Below are 21,589 nucleotides of genomic sequence, written 5' to 3' on the forward strand. Positions count from 1 at the left end.
CAGGATTTTATTTTAGGCTTGAAAGTTAAAATTTCCACCCAGATTCAGAGATTTAACCCATCTATTTGAAAAAAATTCATGAAATTGTCTCTCAGATCTGTTAGTATAACATTAAATTCAAGTGAAATCTTAGAACTAATCTGGAATCATAGTGCATTTATTCCTTGTAATTATTATCTTTACCTTAGAAGCCAGTTGTACACTTGGGGTAAGTTTGTTTTAATTATTATACCAATATATGGACAGTTTAAATACTAAAGAGTTTGGTATTGAGACCATTTGCAAATGATATTTAGATGATTTACTATTTTAAGTTACATCAACTATCTGATAACATCTTGAAAACTAGTTTTGATTGATTGTGGTTGGTTTTCTTGCATTATAGACACAGAGTTCTTGGTTAATAAGTCAGTCAGAAGGCTAAAGCTTGTCTTTTTTTCTTTTTTGGCTGTGTGGCACGACTTGTGGTATATTAGTTCCCCAGCCAGGGATAGAATCCAGGCCCACAGTAGTGAACGCGCCGAATCTTAACCACTGGACCTCCAGGAAATTCCCTAAAGCTTCTCTGCTTTTTATTTTAAATGTTAACATTCCATTGTATTTTAAATTCATTAAGTATAGGGGCTATGTCACAGCACTTAGCTAGACTTGGAGTGCAGTAGAAGTGGAATAAACCTTCTTTTTTTGGTAGTCTATGCACTGTGCACTTCTTTTTCTTACAACTTTGTTGAGGTATAGTTTATCATAAAACTCAATCATTTTATCTGTATAATTCAACAGTTTTGAGTGAATTTACAGAGTTTTACAGGCATCACCACATCCAGTTTTAGAGTATTTCCATCACCATAAAATTCTTCATGCCTGTTTATAGTTAATCCTTTTCCTGACCTTCAGCCCCAGGCAATGACTAATCTGCTTTCTGTATTTCTAGATTTGCGTTTTCTATTTCATTTAAATGGAATCATACAATACGTGTTGCTTTGGTTTTGGCTTTTTTCCCTTGGCATATTTTTGAGGTTCAGTCATGTTGCAGCATGAATCCATACTTTATTTCCTTATATTGCTGAATTGTAATCAGCAATATCATATTGTTTAGTCATTCACCAGTTGGTGGACATTTGAGTTGTTTTCCACTTTTTGGCTATAATGAATAATGCTGCTGTGAACATTCATGTACAAGCTTTTATGTGGACATATATTTTAATTTCTGTTGGGTAGACAGCTAGGTGTACAATTGCTGGGTTGTATGGTAAATGCATGTTTAAATTTTTAAGAAAATGTCTGTTTGTCAAAGTAGGTGCACCATTTCTCATTCCTGCCAGCAGCATCTGAAGGTTCTTGTTGGAATAAATCTTTTTCAAGTGCTTTGAAGGCATTCTCTGTGTTGAATGAGAGCAGACTTGTGAATGAATTTAGTTTGTGGGCAAGTATATCACCTGTCATTGCTGGGCAACAGATGGGGGAGTGTGAAATAGGAAGGGAAGAGCAAATAAAGGGAAAGAGGGGCGTCCCCATCCTCCAGTCTTTGAACAACCACTGTTTAATTTTTTTGTTTGTTTTATTTGGTTTTGGCTGTAGTTTTTTTAGTGCTTATCAAGAGTAGTTAAATCAAATCCTTTCCAAGGAGTGCTTAGCCCAGAGAGTGAATGGGATGTCCCAGGCAATTGGGCACCTCTGTCTTTTGTGTGTATGTTTGTCTTTTTTTCTTCCAGTTTTATTGAGATATAATAGATATTATAGCACTGTATAAGTTTAAGATGTATAGCATAATGGTTTGATGTACATCCATCATGAAATGATTATCACAATAAGTTCAATAAGTTTAGTGAACATCCATCATCTCATATAGATACAAAATAAAAGAAAAAGAAAAAAATATTTTTTCCTTGTGATGAGAACTCTTAGGATTTATTCTCTTAACAACTTTTATGTATAACATACAGTAGTGTTAATTACATTAATCATGTTGGACATTATATCCCTGGTACTTATTTATCTTATAGCTGGAAGTTTGTACCTTTCGACCACCATCATCCACCTGTTTCTCCCCCCCCCCCCCCCCCCCCGGCATCTCCCTCAGTGGGCTGAGCGTGGGAAAGTAGGGCTGCCAGTAACTCCTCTTGATCTGCCGTGGTTGTAGTGGAGAGTGGAGTGGACAGCATGGGAGAAAGAGCTCCCGTGTAGAGTCAGCCTTGGCTGTGAAATGTGTCCTTGCCCTTACCACGTAAGTCCTTTGGCTCTCCTGATTTTCAGCTACCTCATTCCCCTGGACTGCCTACCTCTTCCCTTTTTGTAGTCTTCTCTGCAGATGAGCCTCAGTTATAATAATGGAGGTTAAAATATCATCCAGTGAATAGAAGAAAGTAAGGGACAGTGCATCTCTATTCTTTACCTTTTGCTGTGCCATCTCGCCAGTGTTTCTTTGGGTTATTTCCTAGTTAACAAGACCCACTTCCCAAGGCTGGGGGCCAAGTGGATGGGCCCTTCTGGATTGCTGAAATGGCAGTGGCAAAGTTGAGTGTGTGAGGAGTTAGCCTTTGACGCCGTCCTTGTGGTCTCCTCCTTCACATCCCAAGGCTGTTTCCTTTTGGAATGTTTTAGTTTAATGGTTTGAAAGAAAGGATATGGATTGAGGATGCTGATTCTTTTATTACTTTGTGATTCCATGAAGTGTATTCTTTTGACCTCTCTCCTGGTCACTCATTAGTCCCTATTGAATTTAGCTGTATCCCTCCAACACCACTGAATTATAACAGTGTCTTTGAGAATAAATAGCTTTGAGGACTATAGAAGAAAAGCAGTGTTTTGTTATGGAAAATGATAGCTTTGTGTATGATAGGGTGGTTCTATTTCCCTCTTTGAGCCCTTGAAAAACCTTCTCACAGCCTCTAGCAAAGCATAAAAACAAAGCACCATTTTGAAAAGTATGTTCAGTGTACCCTTCTATGAGCCTACTAATTTCTATTATACTATATTCTGATTAACAAAGCAAAACAATACCAGGGACTCACTGTCTCTGTAAATTCCATGTTTCTTGAAAACATCTCCCTGTGTAAGTACACTTTAAGGAAAAGGAACTTAAATAAGATTACAAGAATAAAAGATACGAACTTTATTTGTATTAGTCAAAATTTTCTTAAATTTATTTTAGTCAATATATAGTTTTTAATACAATGTAATCTGTGTAGGTAATATCTTACCCTTTGCTTTTTAATAAACTTTTGTATGAATGCATTTTTATGCACTGAACTTTTAAAATAATATTTGTTGAATGCTTAACTATATGTAGTCACTGAGTTTTGTGCTATACCCAAGAACAGTCTCATTTAATTTCCACCACTTCCAGGAGAGGTTAGATGCTATTTTTATTTTAAATGTCATGGTCATTGTAGAAAAATAGGAAAATCCTGAAAAGTAAAGAGAGAAAAATTCATTAGCAGCCCAATCATTTAGGGATAACATTTTGGAGAAGTTAACTTTACTCCTTTCCCCGCCTCAGTTTATATGGTTGCAGGTGTGTTTTATGTGGTGTGTGTATGTGTGTGTATTCTTTGCGATAAACTTAGGATCTTAATGTGTAATATATGTTGTTTTGAAATGTGCTTTTTATTATTTTAACAGTGTATAGTGGGATGAACATTTCCCCATGCCATTACATATTCTTCTATAATATCATTTTAATAATTTCCCCTGCTTAATGTAAAGGGAATAAAGCTCATTGTCATTCAGTCCATCAATTCAGAATTATAAAGAAGAAATACAATCACTGTTTTGTGTCTATGCTTTGAGACTTTTTTTTCTATTCTTGATCTTCTTTAAAAGAGCTCTTTACATGTTGGTGGAAATGCTTGTCAGGATTATGATCTGACATGCCTTAACTCTTCCTGGTGTTTATTCTAAGAGTGAAATTGGGTATTTTGTTGTTTTGAATGTAAGAAAGCATTTGATCCTGTTCCTTATAATATGCCCTTGAGAAAAGGGATACTAGGAGATCCCTTGGAGAATATGAGCAAACTTAACTTTCGTGCATGTACCTCTGTTGCTCAGTGTGGTAACAGTAGTCTTACTGAATATTTCCCAATCATAGAATGTGTACGTGCACTTTCCCGGTTTAAAACCAAAAATATAGTAAATGGGGTTTCACAAACATCATGGTGTTTGAAACGATCCCATTTGTTAATTTGTAGTTCTGGGACTATACCTTTTTTAAAAAAACAAAAACTAAGGCTTGTTCACATTTCCCTAGGCAGCTAGTATAACAGTATGAGTGTCCTGAAAGACCCAAGGACTTCTGTTAAAGCTGGTGCATTTTGGATAGATGGCATTGATACTGTACCCTTGGGAATACCACCTGGTAAATGCACTGATATAATAGATTTGTAGTAGTATGTGAAAATTTTACCTTATAACAATATCAAAATATTTAAGCCATACATTTATGGTTATAGTACAGTTTTGAGATGATTAAATTCATCCAGTATTTGGCCCCTGTCTTAGAAGAAGACATCTGTGTCAGAGTCAAATTCTGTGACATTTGACTTGGCGTGGGATTGTAATTTAAGGCAGTTACCTGGAGACCCCTTTTGCAGGTGCTATGATGGAATAGGCCAATTTATTTCCCTGGAGAGTGGCATGCAGTTCTACTTCAGGGCTAAGGTCTCACCCTCAGCATATTGGAACATTAATAAGCAAAATCTGGATAGCATTAAAATTTTCCAGGAATAAACAGGGGGCCTTTCTTCATGAGCTAGCCTGAGCGTTATTACCAGAGATCGGTGTTGTAATGGTACTTACCCATCTTTCATGGCACCACTTTGGCAATAATAGCAGTTAATTTAAATCCTCTGTTTGAGGATTTAATATTAGCCCTGCTTTTCTAGTGAGGAGATGAGTAGAGGTGAAGCTGCGTAATTTCTCTGAACTTATATTTGAAATCACATAGATAAGGGGTTAACACCGAGCATTTCTATTCTTGTTTAATAGTTACCTTGGATGCTGGGTCCCAGTCTTCGTTACCAGGTTAAAATATCATTCCGTTCATTAAGCCTTGCTAAAAATAGGGCAGAGTGTACACTAATAATTGAGGGTGCTTCATCCTATGTGTCTTCTTCCCATTTCTGTCCCTTCCAGGGGAAGGCTGCCACCCACACCCTGGGCCCTCAGAGGATGCTCAGTGTTGCTGCTGATTTTATTTTTCTGTGAGGAACACTCATGTGTGTAATGCTGGCAGAGTGCATGGGCTTGTGGCTTTTCCAAAGTCATAGTTTTTCTCTGAGCCCAGGGGGATTGCATCTGCAGCATATGACGATGTGAAGCTTGGCCACCCTCCCTGTACTCTGTCATAATGAGAAGCTGTGTCTTACTGCTTGGTCCCACTGGCTAGCATTAAAGTAGGGAACCAGGCAAGCAGCTCAGCTGGAGGCTCTGGAGAGCTATGAAAATACCATTTAGTTTGTATACAGAAATGTGTGACCTCATGTGAGGTCTCTGGTAGAGCTTCGAGAGCATTTTCTCACTTTCTGAATTTCTCTTCACCCTTCTTTTGTTTCTTTCTCTCTTTCTCTCCTCTTTCTTTCCTTCCTCCCTCCCTCCCTCCTCTTTCTTTTTTCCTTTTTCTCTTTCTCCCTTCCTTCCTTCCTTTCTCTCTCTCTTTTTCTTCCTTCCTTCCCTTTCTTTCCTTCCTTTCCTTTCTTCCCTATTTCTCTCCCCCCGTGCCCCCGACCCTTACAGAATAACAAAAGGCTGCAGTAACTGAGGTCTGGGTTGGATTCTGCCCCCCAAAGAAGTCAACCATCACAAGGACTGTGGTGCCAGAATCTGGATCTGGGATACCATCACACCTTCTATAAAATTTACAGGAGGGCTTCCCTGGTGGCGCAGTGGCTGAGAGTCCGCCTGCTGATGCAGGGGACGTGGGTTCGTGCCCCGGTCTGGGAAGATCCCACATGCTGGGAGCGGCTGGGCCCGTGAGCCATGGCCGCTGAGCCTGCGCGTCCAGAGTCTGTGCTCCGCAAGGGGAGAGGCCACAACAGCGAGAGGCCCGCGTACCACAAAAAAAAAGAAAGAAAATAAAAGAAAAAAAATTTACAAGAATTGCCATGTGATATAGGTGGGGAAATTATAGATGCTGTGTTTGGTATTGGTACGCGATAGGACAGAGCAGTATGATAGAAGACAGCTAGATCTGAAGTGATTCAGGGATTTGTCTTCTTATGTTTTGAGAGTTTCTACTTTTTACTCCTTTTACTAGCCTTTTATTTTCTCCTTTATTTTTTGAAATATCTTCCTCTGTCACATTTTTGATCATTTTTTTCTTCTTAAAACTCCGTTTTTCAATTTTTAGTTGGTTTTTAAAACCTTGGCTCTTATTGTGGTAAGCCGTCTCCTTCCTTTCCTTATTATCATCTCTCTGGCCACTTCCCTTCCCAGTCTCTTTTCCCGACGCATCGTCCTCATTGTCCCGTTTTGTGCTCACGTTCTCTGCTCTCTGTCCTTGGCCTCATCCCTTTTCTCTAAGCCACCCTTTCTGGAGCCCTCCCCTTCGATGCTTCACAGGTACCTCTCACTCCACATGTCCCCAGTGGAACTCAACATTTTTTCTTTTTCAACTGCTTTTACTTTTGTGATCCTGCTTTTCAGAAACCTGGGAGTTGTCTGGACTCTTTCTCCTCCGGGTAACCACACCCAGTGACTCACCACACCCTAATGGCTCTTCCTCCTTAATAACTGATAACTGACCTCTCTCTTCTTCTACCCTCTCCACACCCCGTGCTGGCTTGAGTTAGACCCGCATCACCTTTGACTTAGAATCCTGCAATAGAACCCCTTACAGCTTCCAGTCTTGTCGCCCACCCAAAGAATAGCCAGAGGACTGTGTACCACATTGAATATATAACTTTCGTGCTTGAATCCCTCAGTCACTCCCATCGTTTTCACAATGAAGTTGAAACTCTTGAGGGTACATTCAAAGCCCTCTGTGTTTTGCCTTCCTTATGCCTTATCAGCTTCCTGAGCTGCTGTTCTGCCACACACTTCTCCAGTCCACCAAACATGTTCACACATGCACACACATATGGGCACACACGGAGATGCACAAATACACACTCTCACTGTACCTTCCCTTGCAGATGAACTCTGCCATTCCCTGAACATGCTGTTGTCTTATTCCTTTCTTTTTGTTTGTTGATTTGGTTTTGGCGACACATTGCTCCTCCTGATTGCTCTCCCTTTGCTTCTTTACCTGCCCGTCTTCTTGTGGTCCTCCTTTTTTTTTGTTTTTATCTTGCACTACGCGGGCCTCTCACTGCTGTGGCCTCTCCCGTTGCGGAGCACAGGCTCCGGATGCGCAGGCTCAGCGGCCATGGCTTACGGGCCCAGCCACTCCGTGGCACGTGGGATCTTCCCGGACTGGGGCACGAACCCGTGTCCCCTGCATCAGCAGGTGGACTCTCAACCAATGCGCCACCAGGGAAGCCCTTGTGGTCCTCCTTTAAGACTCAAAGTAGGCACCATCTCTTTTGGAGGAAGTGACCTAACATTTTGAGTGTTATTCTGTGCTTCGGTGCTCCCATCACAGCTCTGTTGTAACATTTATCATTCTGTCCTGTAGTGATTTTTGTACTTGTTTGCTTCTTAACTGGACTAACTCTAAATTAATTGAGGTCACACATCTCTTCATTCGTTCACTCATTCAACAAGTATTTGAGTGCCTTCTATGTGTGAGGCATTCGTCTAGATGCTGCTTTATTTGTAGTTCTAGGCCATGTACCAAAAGTGTAGTGAATGGAAAATAGTAGGATATCAGTAAATATCAGATTGCAATCTGGAAAAACATTTTCATTTTCAGAAAAGAAAATGTTCTGGATTAATGCGCCAAACTGTTAGCAGTGCTTAAGTTTGTGGGATTACTGGTTATTTACACTTTTTTTCTTTACCTTTCTTATTTGCATTGAGCATGTGTTACATTCACAATCAGGGCAAAAGCCTTTAAAATGATAAAAAAGAATTAAAATTACAAGGGAAAGTCATCATCAGTTATCTATTTTAAATGACAGAAGCAGATTACAAAATAATATATACAGGAAGAACACAGTTTTGCTTTATGTATGTTGAAAAAGAGGGCCTTAGTAATAAACCCTCGAGTGTACAGTCAAGCGATCTTCAACAGGAGTGCCAAGGCTACACAGTAGGGAAAGGACAGTCTTTTTTTTTTTACAAATTGTGTTGGGAAAACTAGATATCCACATGCAAAAGAATAAGGTTGGACCCTCACCTTACACCATATATCAAAATTAACTTAAAATGGATTAACAGCTTAAATGTGAAGTCCTAATATAAACCTCCTAGAAGAAAACATAGAGGAAGAGCTTTATGACATTGGATTTGGCAATGGTTTTTTGGATATGACACTAAAAGCACAGACAACAAAAGCAAAAATGGACAAGTGGGACTACACCAAACTTGGAAAGCTCTGTACAGCAAAGAAAACAACAGTGAAAAGACAGTCTATAGAATGGGATAAAATGGCCTGATCTTTTTTTCCAGAATTTTTTTGTCTGCTTCTCCTGTTTCTCCTTACACATGTGGTTCTCGGTCTTCACTGTGTATTAGAACCATCTGGGAAACTTTTAAAACAAAAGAAAACATTACAGATGCCCAGGCCCCATCCCAGAGGCTTTCAGTTTTAATTGGCCTGAGGAAAGCCTGGGGTCATCTGTTCCTAAATCACCCCAGCTGATTTTTATTTGCAGCCAGGATGAGAGCCCTGCCTTACATCCTGTGCTTTGTACAGGAAGGAATGTCTCATACTTCTTTGGACTCATTGATCCTAGCACAGAACCTAACAAATATCAAATAATTACCACTTCAAAATTTGGAGATTAGTGACTAAAACTGTCTGTTAGGGAAATGCAATGGCTCCAAATGCCATTTCAGAGCTGTAATGTGATTGGCCTTCTTGCTGGAATCCCTGTGATATTTTAATCCAGAAGGAGTGTGGGTTTGTTACTAAGAAATAGCTTAACAGTGATATCCATAATTCTTCATGATCATCACCCAGTTCAGGATCTGTGCTTTCCACAACTGCATAGACTACCAGATGCAAACAGTTGGTCTCTGCTGTTCAATTTATAAGGAGAGATTTACAAAACTAATGAATAATAGCTACATCCAGCAAGTGCTTCCTGTGTATTGTTTAAAACCATTACATGAAGCACCTTACACTCACTATCTCATTTAATCCCCACAAAACCCTGTGAGTTAGATGCTATTACCTCCTTTTACAGTTGAGAGGCTGAGTGCCAAGCCCTCACAACAGGTGTCTGCTATCTAATGTCAGATGATGGCGATAGGACACTGTAGAGTCAAAAAATGGAATGGTGGGGTTTTTGAAAGTTAGAATTTGCATACATTCTTTGGAAAACTAGGTTATCAAGAACAACAGGCCTAATATCTCATTTTTGCTTCAAAGAAAGAGTTATCTTTTGAGGCTAAAATTAGCTTAACAGCTGCATAGCACGGGAAGATCAGCTCGGTGGTTTGTCACCTAGAGGCGTGGGATAGGGAGGGTGGGAGGGAGGGAGACGCAAGAGGGAAGAGATATGGGAACATATGTATATGTACAACTGATTCATTTTGTTATAAAGCGGAAACTAACACACCATTGTAAAGCAATTATACTCCAATAAAGATGTTAAAAAATATTAAAAAATAAAATTAGCTTAAAAAAAATCTTCTAGTTAAGTACTTACTGATTTTAGAAGAGTAATTAGTAGCATTCTGCCATTTTGTCCCCTAACAGGTAATGAAGGGGTTTGTAACTGAAGGGCTTTTTGTAATGATCTGTTGATTTGCATACAAGGCCTGTTTTGTGAAGATGAGCATCTGGCTGACTGCTGAACTGGCATGAAACTTTAAAAGTGTCAAGAACATCTAGGGACTTCCCTGGTGGTCCAGTGGTTAAGACTCCATGCTTCCAATTCAGGGGGCATGGGTTCTGACTGCCGTGCAGCCAAGAAAAAAAAAAAGGAGAGAACATCTATTTAGCATTTACTAAGTGGCATGTACTGTGCTTAAGTACTTCACATGTGTTATTTTATTTCATCCTTACAAAGACCCAGTGGTGTGGGTACGGTTACCACTATCTGGCCAGTGAAAAAGCCGAGGCCCAGAGAGGTTGAGGGCTTTGCCTAGAGCCACATAGCTCATAAATTGCAGAGCTGGAACTCAAACGAGGGCTGCCAGTCTTCAAAACACATGTTTTAAACCACTATATTAGATTGTAATTCAACATATATTCATGTGTTAAGAAGGCCTTGAGTTTGGGAATGGAGAACAAAATTGTAAACTCATTGGGTCTCTTCCTTTGTGAAGGCAGGGATTATTTTTTATACTGTGAAAGGTGGAAATAATCTATTATTAAAAAAAGGCTTTGACCCTTTGATTAAGATAGCTTTGAAGGTCTTTTAAATAGCTAGGATTTTATGAAAATTGAGACCTAGTGAATATACAAGATTATTATTTGCACAACGATAAGAGAATTTGGGCAGATTATTTTCTTTAAAAGTACCTCACTTACCCTGAGGCCAAGTATCTGACAACATATCTGTGACAAGAAGCATGCCTGGGTTTATACCCTGGATCCACCTCCACTAGCTGTAAAATGGGGGTTCTTTTACTTACCCCCTAGGGCTTTTGCAAGGATTTAAGGGGTTAGTACTTGCAGAACACTAGGCAGTGCTGGGCACACAGTTCACCCTCAGCACACTCAGCTTTTAGAGAATGTGGAGGACAGAGAAGGCCTTTGTGAAGCCAAAGTATATGTCCCAGAGTTCATGCGTTAAAATAAAAGCACATAAGAGCGTGAGGGCCATAGGTGTGACATGAGACTCGATCGATTGGCACCTCTAAGTTTGGAACAGTGATGACATATCTAATTATCTAGTTTCTCACTGAAAAGCAAAAACAGCACCCTAGAAAAGGAGGTGGATGGTTGGCTGTCTGAAAACAGGCTCAGAGGCAGCAGACACAGAAAAATAAAAAGTGCAGGAATTCCAGAAGCAAAATAGTTTGAGGTTATCTAATGTACGGACAAGCAATTCTGAGTAGGCCTCTTAGAAGAGACAGGTGTTAACACATGCTGCAGTTGAAGGACCACATTTTAGGTAGAGTGGTTCTAGACCATTAACTTGGGAAATGCTAGGTAAAAGAGGAATTGGTTTGTCTAATTTCCTTGTAATGTTGTCAGGTATACAGGAAAGGAAAAGAAAGAAGGCCTTGTCTGCTATCTTATTAAAATAGTAATATTTTCTCCTGATTGCAGATTAATTATTAGTTATAGAAAAGCACAAGAGGATAATAAATTAACCTACCCTTCTACCACTTGTCTGGTATGTATCCAGACAGTCCTTTTTTAAGGAATACACACATACATATACATACACACACACGTATAATATATGTGTATGTATATAAAATATACATTTAAAAGGATATATGTATATTATATGTATATAGATATATATTATGCATATTAAAATATATTTAATATATAAAATATATTTTAGGAATATATAAGCAATATATGTATGTATATAACATACATTAAATATATATACACATACATATGTAAACATGTAAATAAATATATATTATATAATATGTACTTGGGAATATATATGTACATTTTATATGTATGTATATAAAATACACATTTTCAGAAATATATACATATATATGTATATTATGTTTAAAATATATATGATATATAAAATATATATTTAAGGAACATATATGTACATTTACATGTATGTATATAAAATATACATTTTAAAAGAAATATATATACATATGTATGTACATATAGTAGTCACTGGAGGTTATGTCAAAGCACCCATAAAAAATCCTTTGGATCAATCATAAAAGGGAGTGTAGGAGATTTTTTGTGTGTTACATGGGAAGAACTTTTTATGCACATTAAAGTTGGAGAATACTGAGCCAACAGGTTCCCAGTTGCCCACCCAGAAACTGACTTGCCTTCAACAATAATGCCGTTGAACAACACTACCCAGGAAAGCCTGCCTGGGCAGCTGGGAACCTGTAGGCTTTGTGACTGGAATGAAGGCTGCCCATGCTGTGTGCTGTACAGAAGCTCTAGGATCTAGTCATGGAAAGTAGCTCATTCCTTCCCCTTTACCTCTCCTTTCATTCCTGTTTCCTACTCTTTCTTTCAATATGGTTGCACAATTTATCAGTTATAGTCCGTGGTTCATTAGATTTGATGCTTATTAATTTTCTGTCCTTAAATTACTACGTATGTGTAACTAACACATGAAAGATACTGATGAAGAATTAAGTGCTGTCAAGATGGATGAAGCATCGATGTTGTTCAGGTCTGGTTTGTATACACCCTAGCCTAGAGCCTGGCACAGAGTAGGTATGTGTTATGGGCTGAATTGTGCCCCCTTCAAAATTCACATGTTGAAGTCCTAACCCCCATTACCTTAGAGTGGACTGTATTTGGAGATAGGGTTTTTAAAGAGATAATTTTGTTAAAATGAGGTCATTAAGGTGGGCCTTGACCCATATGACTACTATCCTTATAATAAGAGGAGATTAGGACACAGTCACACACAAAGGAAAGAACAAGTGAAGACGAAGTAGAAGGTGGCCATCTACAAGCCAAAGAAATTGGCCTCGAAAGAGTGAACGCTGCTGCACCTTGATCTCAGATTTCTATCCTTCAGAATTGTGAGAAAATAAATTTCTGTTGTTTAAGCCACCTAGTCTGTGGTACTTCGTTGTGGCAGCCTAGCAAACTAATACAGTATGTCACAAACATTTGTTGAATTAATGATTGTATTTTGAATTCCTCTGCTGACTTTTAAAAATTGTAATGGTTGCTGAATGACTTTAACTGGGTTGTGACATTTTCTTGATAAAACTTTTCAATATGGTGAGGCAGTGACCTTGCTTATTCTAGAAAAGTATAAATATACCTTCCAAGTGGGGATCTAATTAGGAAGCGGTAGAGAAACAGATGCTGTCTCACTGAAGGCCCTTTACATAGGCTTTAGGTTGCTGAACTTTGTGCTTCAAAGACCCTCCCCTGTGTTCAAGTTTAATATACATTTCATTGATATGTTTGTACTTCTTTTCCTCCCTGAATTTTTTCAGGCTACTAGCCTGCTTGTATTTAAGGATCGTTTTTCCTAAGGTCAGTGGCTTCAACTTGGAAACCTTAAATTGAAGTGTAATAAGAATTAATTTTATTCCTAAAGGCATTGCCTTACATCTTAGGTCATTTAAAATACACATTAATGCAACTGTGAAATAGGTACCTAGACAAAGGAAATGACAGGCATTTAAAATAATATGTGAAAGCGCTGATTTCTTTTCCTGACTTTGCTTATGAATTTGTTATATCTCTTAATTTCTTGAAAAATGAGAGTGAGGTGAGAGTGATGTCCTCAGGTTTCTGGTGTGTTCTGAATGTCTTTCCAGTTGGTGTTGGCCCCTGAGACTGTGCTGTCCTCCTCTGCTCCAGGGAGCATCTCCATGTTAGGTAGTTAGCTATTGTGCTCATGCAGCTGATACACTGGCCTGTGGGCTCCTTGATGGTGACGATATTGTCCTATTGGAATTGCAGATCTCCCTTGACTCTACCAAGTGGCTTCCATGTAATAGGTGCTGGCTGTGCACTTGAATGAGCGAATGAGGCACTTGGCAGATGTGAAAATACTTTTGGGTCACCTAAGTGAGTCACTTCGTAAATTGCTTCTTAAAGATTCTATATAGTAGCCAAGTTGCCTGAAATAGTTTAGAAGTGTTATACAATTACAGATGCTCTGAATAATTTTAGGTTAAGATAAAAATGAGGTTCTTTAAACTTGGAAGGTTAGGCAACCAACCTAAAGACACCTTGCAAGCTTACCTGGATTGAGATTTGTGAAGAACATGCAAGGTAATGCCATACTTACAATTAAATATTTTAAAAATGAAACAAATTTAACTCAGTGCTCATAAGTTCATCTTTCATACTCTCTAATAGCAGCCATGCTTGCTGTCAAAATAATATGAAAACAGAGTGTGAGTCAAAAATGATGCCATTGTTGTAATATATAAATTGCTTATTTACGGATACATTTTGCTCTGGCCAAGTCTTAAAAGACAATAATAAAACCTTCTTTAATCAGCTGATATAACTGATAATCAGATATCCCTAGTGTTCTCATTATATCCTCAGCTTACGTATTGGGGATCTAATATATATACCATATAAGATATTGCTAGGAGGTAAGACACCACAATTTTGTAAAAGTATTGCCATACTTATGGGACATCATTCATAAATATTAAATTTACAACTCTAGAATGAAGGCAGAGTGAATATTATCTTTAGAGATGGGGAAATTGATGCCCATTGAGATGACGATATGCTCGAGTACATTGGCTAGTAACTGACAGAACTGGAATCTGTGACAGAACTGGAATCTGAACTCCCATTTCTGTTTTTAGTTCCATGGTCTTTCCACCAGTTCCACCTTTCTAAAATAAATGGCATATTTATAAGGAAAATGGCTCCTAGGTTTAATCTGAGTGGAGTTATAAATACGTGTAATCTCTGCATTAATATTAGTGTTCAGCACTATAACAAACACCAATAGTTCCTAAATTTTCAAGACAGAATTTAACTTAGAGAAAATAATAACTTGTATAATAATGAGATTTTAATTTATTTTATATTAAAATAAATGTACTTTATAATGTCTTGTGCAAGAGGATCTACCAACCTGTGAAAACCTGTGCACTTCTTAAATACTGCCATGTAACCTGGATGCTTAATAACAAAAAAGCTTAGTTCACACAGTTGTCCTTTATTAGACCTGAAGACTGAACTAATGAAAGCCACCAAAAAAAGTTTTCTGTCTTGGTACAAACTTCCAGAATTCTCTCCCAGTGGAGTCACAAAAGGTGTACTTAATTCCTCTAGCAACGTGTAACAACACATTTGAAATGTTGTCTACCAGGAAAGCCCATTAGGGACTCATTGCCCAGGGTTTTTATCAGGACTGGTCACGTCGGCATCCTCTGCTTGGCATGTACTGAAATCCCAGACTCCCAGGAGGAAGGCAGGTTGTCAGCATAAACAGTATTGTTTGCATAAATAATTTTGACAAAGTGAGCCATTCTAATCAGGAAATGATGGGAACCTCCTGAAATCCAAGTTTCAATGTACCAGCCAAGGGGCCAACCTTGTAAACTCACCTTTCAAAGGACAGCACTCTCAGGACTGTAAGGCTGACTCTTTCTTCACCCAAGATATATTTCAGCACAGGGAAGAAAAATAACTTTCACTTCCATTAGACATATAGCTGGAGGAATGTGAAGCTGGAGCTGTAGGCAACCCATATTGCCTTCACTAAAAAGTGCATCATCTTGGGATTGACCCAACAGAAGAAAAAAAAGAGAGATGGAGAAAGAGAAACCACATTCTGCTGAGCCCCTAGATACAGCCATACCTGCAGCTCAAAGCTTCCCTGGGTGCTTGTTTTGTGAGTCAATAAATTCCCTTGTTTTATCTAGAAAAAAAAGTTTTTTGTTCTAAAGTTTGTGGAAATGCCAAATGGAAGATGTTAGTTATTATTATTATTATTTATAAATTTATTTATTTATATTTTTTATTTTTGGCTGCGTTGGGTCTTTGTTGCTGTGCACGGGCTTTCTCTAGTTGCGGTGAGTGGGGGCTACTCTTTGTTGCAGTGGGCAGGCTTCTCATTGCGGTGGCTTCTTTTGTTGCAGAGCATGGGTTTCTAGATGCACGGGCTTCCATAGTTGTGGCACACGGGCTCAGTAGTTGTGGCTTGCAGGCTCTAGAGCACAGTCTCAGTAGTTGTGGCTCACGAACTCAGTTGCTCCACGGCATGTGGGATCTTCCTGGACCAGGGCTCGAATCTGTGTCCCCTGCATTGGCAGGTGGATTTTTTTTTAAATAACATTATTATTATTTTTTTTAACTTATTTACTTATTTATTTATCTTTATTTTTGGCTGCATTGGGTCTTCATTGCTGCCTTGGTGGTCTTTCTCTAGTTGCAGTGGTCTTTCTCTAGTTGCAGTGAGCAAGGGCTAGTCTTTGTTGCGGTGCACAGGCTTCTCATTGCGGTGGCTTCTCTTGTTGCAGAGCACAGGCTCTAGGCGTGCAGACTTCAGTAGTTGTAGCATACAGGCTCAGTAGTTGTGACTCGCAGGCTCTAGAGTGCAGGCTCAGTAGTTGTGGCGCATGGGCTTAGCTGCTCTGTGGCATGTGGGATCTTCCTGGACCAGGGCTTGAACCCGTGTCCCCTGCATTGGCAGGCGGATTCTTAACCACTGTGCCACCAGGGAAGTCCCTGTTTGTTATTATTTAAACATTTGGGCTTATAACTCCTTAGAAATGGTCTTTATCTTAAAGGAGCTTGTGGCATAAAAGGGAAGATAAAAAAAGCACATGAATGCATTTTAGTATAATGACATTTAGTATAAATAAATGATATGGTGGGTAAAGGGGAGATATGGAATGAAATGTTTGTTCTCATTTTAAAGTCTTTATGGAGGATGTATGTCTTGGGCTGAGTTGTCGAAAAATCTTATGGCAAAAGTGAGATGGTTTAGGGTAGTGGTTAAGGGTAGGTGCTCTGGAGTCTGACACCTTGGATTTAAATCCTGGCTCTACCCCCTACTAGCTATGTGACCTTAGATGTGTTACTTAAATCCTTTGGGCCTCAGTTTTGCCATCTATAAAATGGGACAATCAGTGGTACCACTCATGGGGCTGCAAAGATTTAAGGCATCAATACGTACAAAAAACGTAGAATAGCGCTTGGTGCATAGTAGGTGCTCAGAGAGTGGTAGTTACATGCGACCGCTGGGGATAGAATTGTGGTGTGGAACAGAAATTTGGGAAGCCAAGAGCAGCTCCATGTTATCAGGTGGTGGTGACAATAACTCAGTTCCCAGGAAGACTGCTGACTTGTTTCAAGTCTTATAGAATATTGGAGAGAGTCAGACCAACCTGGGCTCATACCTTGTCCTGCCATTTACCTGACCTTCAGTTTCCTTGTAGGTTATTGTGTGACCTTAAATAAGATAACCTGTAATTCAGCTCAACAGATATATATTGAGTGTCTTCTGTGTACAGCCAGTTTTTTAGGAGCTGAGGTTATAAAGAGAATCTCGCTTTCTGTCCTGGAGGAGTGTACAGTCTAGTGGTATCAAGTCTGTATCACTGCTTAGGCAGAAAGTAGGTAAAAAGCTAGTGTGGTACCCAGCATGTAGGAGACCCTCAGTGAATGTTATCCTTCCTTCAGTACTGCCTTTATCCAAAGGATCTTCGGAAGAGCAGATTAGTGCTAGGCTTGCCATGCATCCCTTTAGGGCAGGGGTCAGCAGGCTTCTGTAAAGGGCTAGGTAGTAAATATTTTAGGCTTTGTTGGCCATATTGTGTCTTCTGCAATTAATTAACTCTGCTGTTGTAGTGAGAAAGCAGCCATAAACGGTATGTATACGAATGCGTGCAGCTGTGTATCAGTGAAGCTTCATTTACAAAAGCAGGTGGCTAGGAGATAACTGAGGTAACCTGACTCTGTCAGGACTGGATTGAAAATGGACAGGCCTGTGGGGAATCTGGATATTGACCATTGTCCTTGACACGCTTTATTTCTAGTGTGTCAGTTCATGAAAACATGCCTGAAGAAGGAAGGAGTTCTGGTTTTGAAAGAAGTCAGATGTGTTAACATGCCCTGAAACAGGATAAAACTGGGACATTTGGGAAGTGAGAGTGGGGCAGTGGTTGAGCCCCACAGAGGGGTGGTGTAGAGTCTACTCTAAACATGTTGGCGTTTCAACCACATTATAGAGGTTGGAGTGAAGGTAAAAGAGGATGTTTTTTTTCTATGTATGATGGGTGAAATGGGTTGAAATGACAACCCAGATATTTGAATAAATGTCATTGATTCATAGATGTTGAATTCCAAATGGACCTTAGAGATTGGGTGGTCCAGTCTTGTTTCAGTGATGAAGAAATTGAGGCCCGGAGAGGGGCAGTGACTTGATCAACTTTGATCCTCCTTTTAGTGCTTGGCTGGCTCTTGAACCCAAGTGTCTAGATCTCCTTTCCTCTATGTGTCGTTCAGCAGCACAATGCCTAGAACTTTAGGAAAGACTGAAATGATGTTTTGATCCCCATCACTAAAATGCTACTTCTCTAAGTTACAGCTGTCCCCTTCTTTCTAATATAGTGTTTCCATAGCCAGTGAAGTGGGCTGAGGACAGGATTAGGTTGATTTTCTTTTGAGACCACCCTTTTGCCTGTAATACAGTTGGGGCAACTTTTTGCTAGGGCGCCTAACAAACACTTGTCTTTATGTACCATGGACATTAGATTCATTGTAATGGAGTTTCCAGGACAGGTAAAAATGTAGGCCCAAACAGGTTCCAGCTTGCCGGATGCTGAGCTGAAGTCCTACTTTTGTGCAAGCTGTGAGTCTGTGATTTTATTTACAAAGGTTTATGTCAGTCTTTTTCAGTTTCCTGGAAACACTTCTGTCTCTAGATGTATTTTTATAGCCTTGGCTGCATTCCAGGATGGTCGTTTAAGGTGGGTCAGCCTTGAACAAAAGTGGTTGATAACTCAATTTTATACCTAAATTCCAGAGAACAAAGAGGGGAGCAAGGAAAAGGAACTGAAGAATTATTCTAGCTCAGCCAGGGCAATCTCACTTTAGCGTGATGCAGTCTCTAAAGCCTGAGCAAAGCATCATCTAGGGCAGAATTCCTAATTAAATGAATGAACTCAGCAGATATTGGACTGTTTACCATGTAGCATTTGAAAATATGCTGGACTCTGTGCCAATAAGTTATTAATATTAACATTATGACTTATTTCACAAGATGTTAGACTAATACCGTATAACTCTTGCACATGCAACTTAAGGCAACTGATACACATTATACTATTATTAAATTTATAATGGTATTAGCAGTCATTTTATTATTCAGTTTAGTAGTCATGAGGCATTTTTGGTTAATGGTTATTGTGAAAATAGTGTCAGTGACTATGGGTTCACCTGCTTTAGACACAGGATGGACATCTGCATCTGGGAGTTTTATTTCTAATGTTTAAAATCATACCTTTAGAGCTTGAGGAATTTTCAGAGATCCTATAATCCAGCATCCTCATGTTACAGATGAAGAAGCTGGGGGCCTAGAGAGGTTAAATCATCTACCTGGAATCCTGTACATCTAATTAGTAGCAGAACTATGACAGACAGCCCAGGTCTATTCTTAAGAAGGGAGGAATAATTAGAATTTTTTTTTTCCTTTTGGGATGGGAGAAGATTTTACGAATGCTATCACTTTCTCTACACTAGTTTCCTGAAGTCAGTCTTTGTATACTGTTTTCTCCAGATCCTGACATGTAAACCAGCTTTACTCCTTGCTTCTAAGTATTATAAAAAAAATCAGGAGGGATTTTTGTAGTGCCTACATGTGCAAAGCACCAAGTAAGTAGCCTTGGTGAAATCAGTAAGGCAGCACTGATCTTAAGGATTTACAAGGAGCCTTGCCCTTCTCTACCCTGAAGTGGAGAAAAGGTCAAGATGACAGCAGACAGTGAAAAATTTCAGACTCGAAACGTGGTTCTGTAGCCTGAAGGCAGTGAGAAGCAGCAAACAGTGAAATTGTTTGTTGGATCCCAGGACATACAACACAAGCCTGGAGTGGAAGAAGAAGCATGGGTTTGCCATGGCCAGGATTGGAAGGGCAGGGCCTGGGTCCTGCTGGGGCAAATTAGGGCACGAATGTATGAATTGAAAAAGGTTTACTCGAAGAGATTTAGCTGAGGAGATGAACCAGCACCCTTTTTAGGAGAATCCTTGATTCTTGAGACTATACTTTTCATGGGGCGGTAAAGGAAAGGAATCGGGATCTGTGAATTTGGCAGCTGGGAGCAGAGGAACAGAATAGGGAGGATGGTGGATGGGAATGGTGAGCTCCCATTAGGTGATGTCCTGCAGGCATCTGGTTGGGCAAAAGGAGTAATCTAGTCCAGAGTAACTGAGCTGAGTGCAGTCAATAGCAAGGTGTTAAAAAGGTTCCTCATCACCTCAGTAGTAATAAAAATGGAATAGATGGTTACTGTGAATCAGGCACTGTATCAAATGCTTTTTCATGGTATTGTTACATCTCATAATCCTCCAACAACTTAATGAAACAACTGCCATTATCATTTCCTGTGTTAGAGATGAGAACATGCAGCCATTGGATCTTACTCAAAGTTTTGTTGCCCAGTCTCAGAAGAGATGTCTGAAACCAGGAAGTATGATCCCAAAGTTTGGACCCTTAACCATTATGCTTTTATGCCTCTTTAACTGTAACTACAATGCTATGATCACATCTAGAAAATGAACAGATCCTTAATTTCATTAAATATCTTGGTCTCATAAATGTTATAATATCTTTCCCCCATAAGGATCCAAAAATTTCCACACAAGGCCCACGTATTGCAGTTGGTGGATATGTCCTTTAAGTCCCTTTTAATCTAATGAGTGCTCTTCCACCTATTTTTTTTTTAAATAAATAAATTTATTTATTTATTTATTTATAGCTGCATTGGGTCTTTGCTGCTGTGCGCGGTGTTTCTCTAGTTGGGGCGAGCAGGGGCCACTTTTCGTCGTGGTGCACGGGCTTCTCACTGCAGTGGCTTCTCTTGTTACGGACCACAGCCTCTAGGTGCTTGGGCTTCAGTAGTTGTGGTGCACGGCCTCAGTAGTTGTGGCGCATGGGCTCAGTAGTTGTGGCTCAGAGCACAGGCTCAGTAGTTGTGGCGCATGGGCTTAGTTGCTCCGCGGCATGCAGGATCTTCCCAGACCAGGGCTCGAACCCGTGTCCCCTGTGTTGGCAAGTGGATTCTTAACCACTGCACCACCAGGGAAGCCGTCTTCCACCTATTTTTTTCTTGTAGTTTAATTTTGGAAGGAATCAAGATATTTGTCCTATTAGAGTTTCTCACAGTCTGGATTTTGCTGACTGCATTCCTCATGGTTAGTTTAATATGGCCCTCTGTCCCCCGTATTTCTTGTAAATTGGTAGTTGGTTCTGGAGGCTTGAATAGATCTAGGTTGATTTTTTTTTTTGGCAAGGCTACTTGGTACTTTCAGAGGAGGTGGTGTGTTCTCATATGATAGATTCTGAAAGTCTGTAGGAAAAGGAACATGTAACTCCAAGGTGCTATCAGTTTTCTTGGGGAAAATGTTCCCACTACTTGATGGAAAAGGTCTGGAAAACCTTTACCCCACCCCACTAGGCTGGGTTGAATGCTTTTCTTTTGTGCTTCCATGGCAAATGGTTCCATAGCACTTACCAAACTAAATTTTCCATTTCTGTGTCTATCTTCCCCGTTTCAATGCACACTCTTCAGGGGACTGTGTAATTCTCGAATTTTGTAACATAGAGCATAACGACTGGCATGTTGGCACATAAGATTTGTTAAATCTATTGAATAAATAAATGAATGGAGATAAATGCGTCCTTGAAGCAGGTTTCAGTCTGTGGTT

General features: G+C 39.6%; 1 protein-coding gene across 7 annotated transcripts in view; it reads left to right on the forward strand.

Annotated features, from left to right (window-relative positions):
- Window positions 1–21,589, forward strand: part of HECW2 (HECT, C2 and WW domain containing E3 ubiquitin protein ligase 2) — a 456,160-nt gene that overhangs the window by 105,893 nt on the left and 328,678 nt on the right. The window lies entirely within an intron of this gene.

This window comes from Delphinapterus leucas, chromosome 8 (genome assembly GCF_059928025.1).
Source record: "Delphinapterus leucas isolate spDelLeu-1000000601 "Yukka" chromosome 8, BTC_Dleu_Yukka2, whole genome shotgun sequence".
Taxonomy (NCBI): Eukaryota; Metazoa; Chordata; class Mammalia; order Artiodactyla; family Monodontidae; genus Delphinapterus; species Delphinapterus leucas.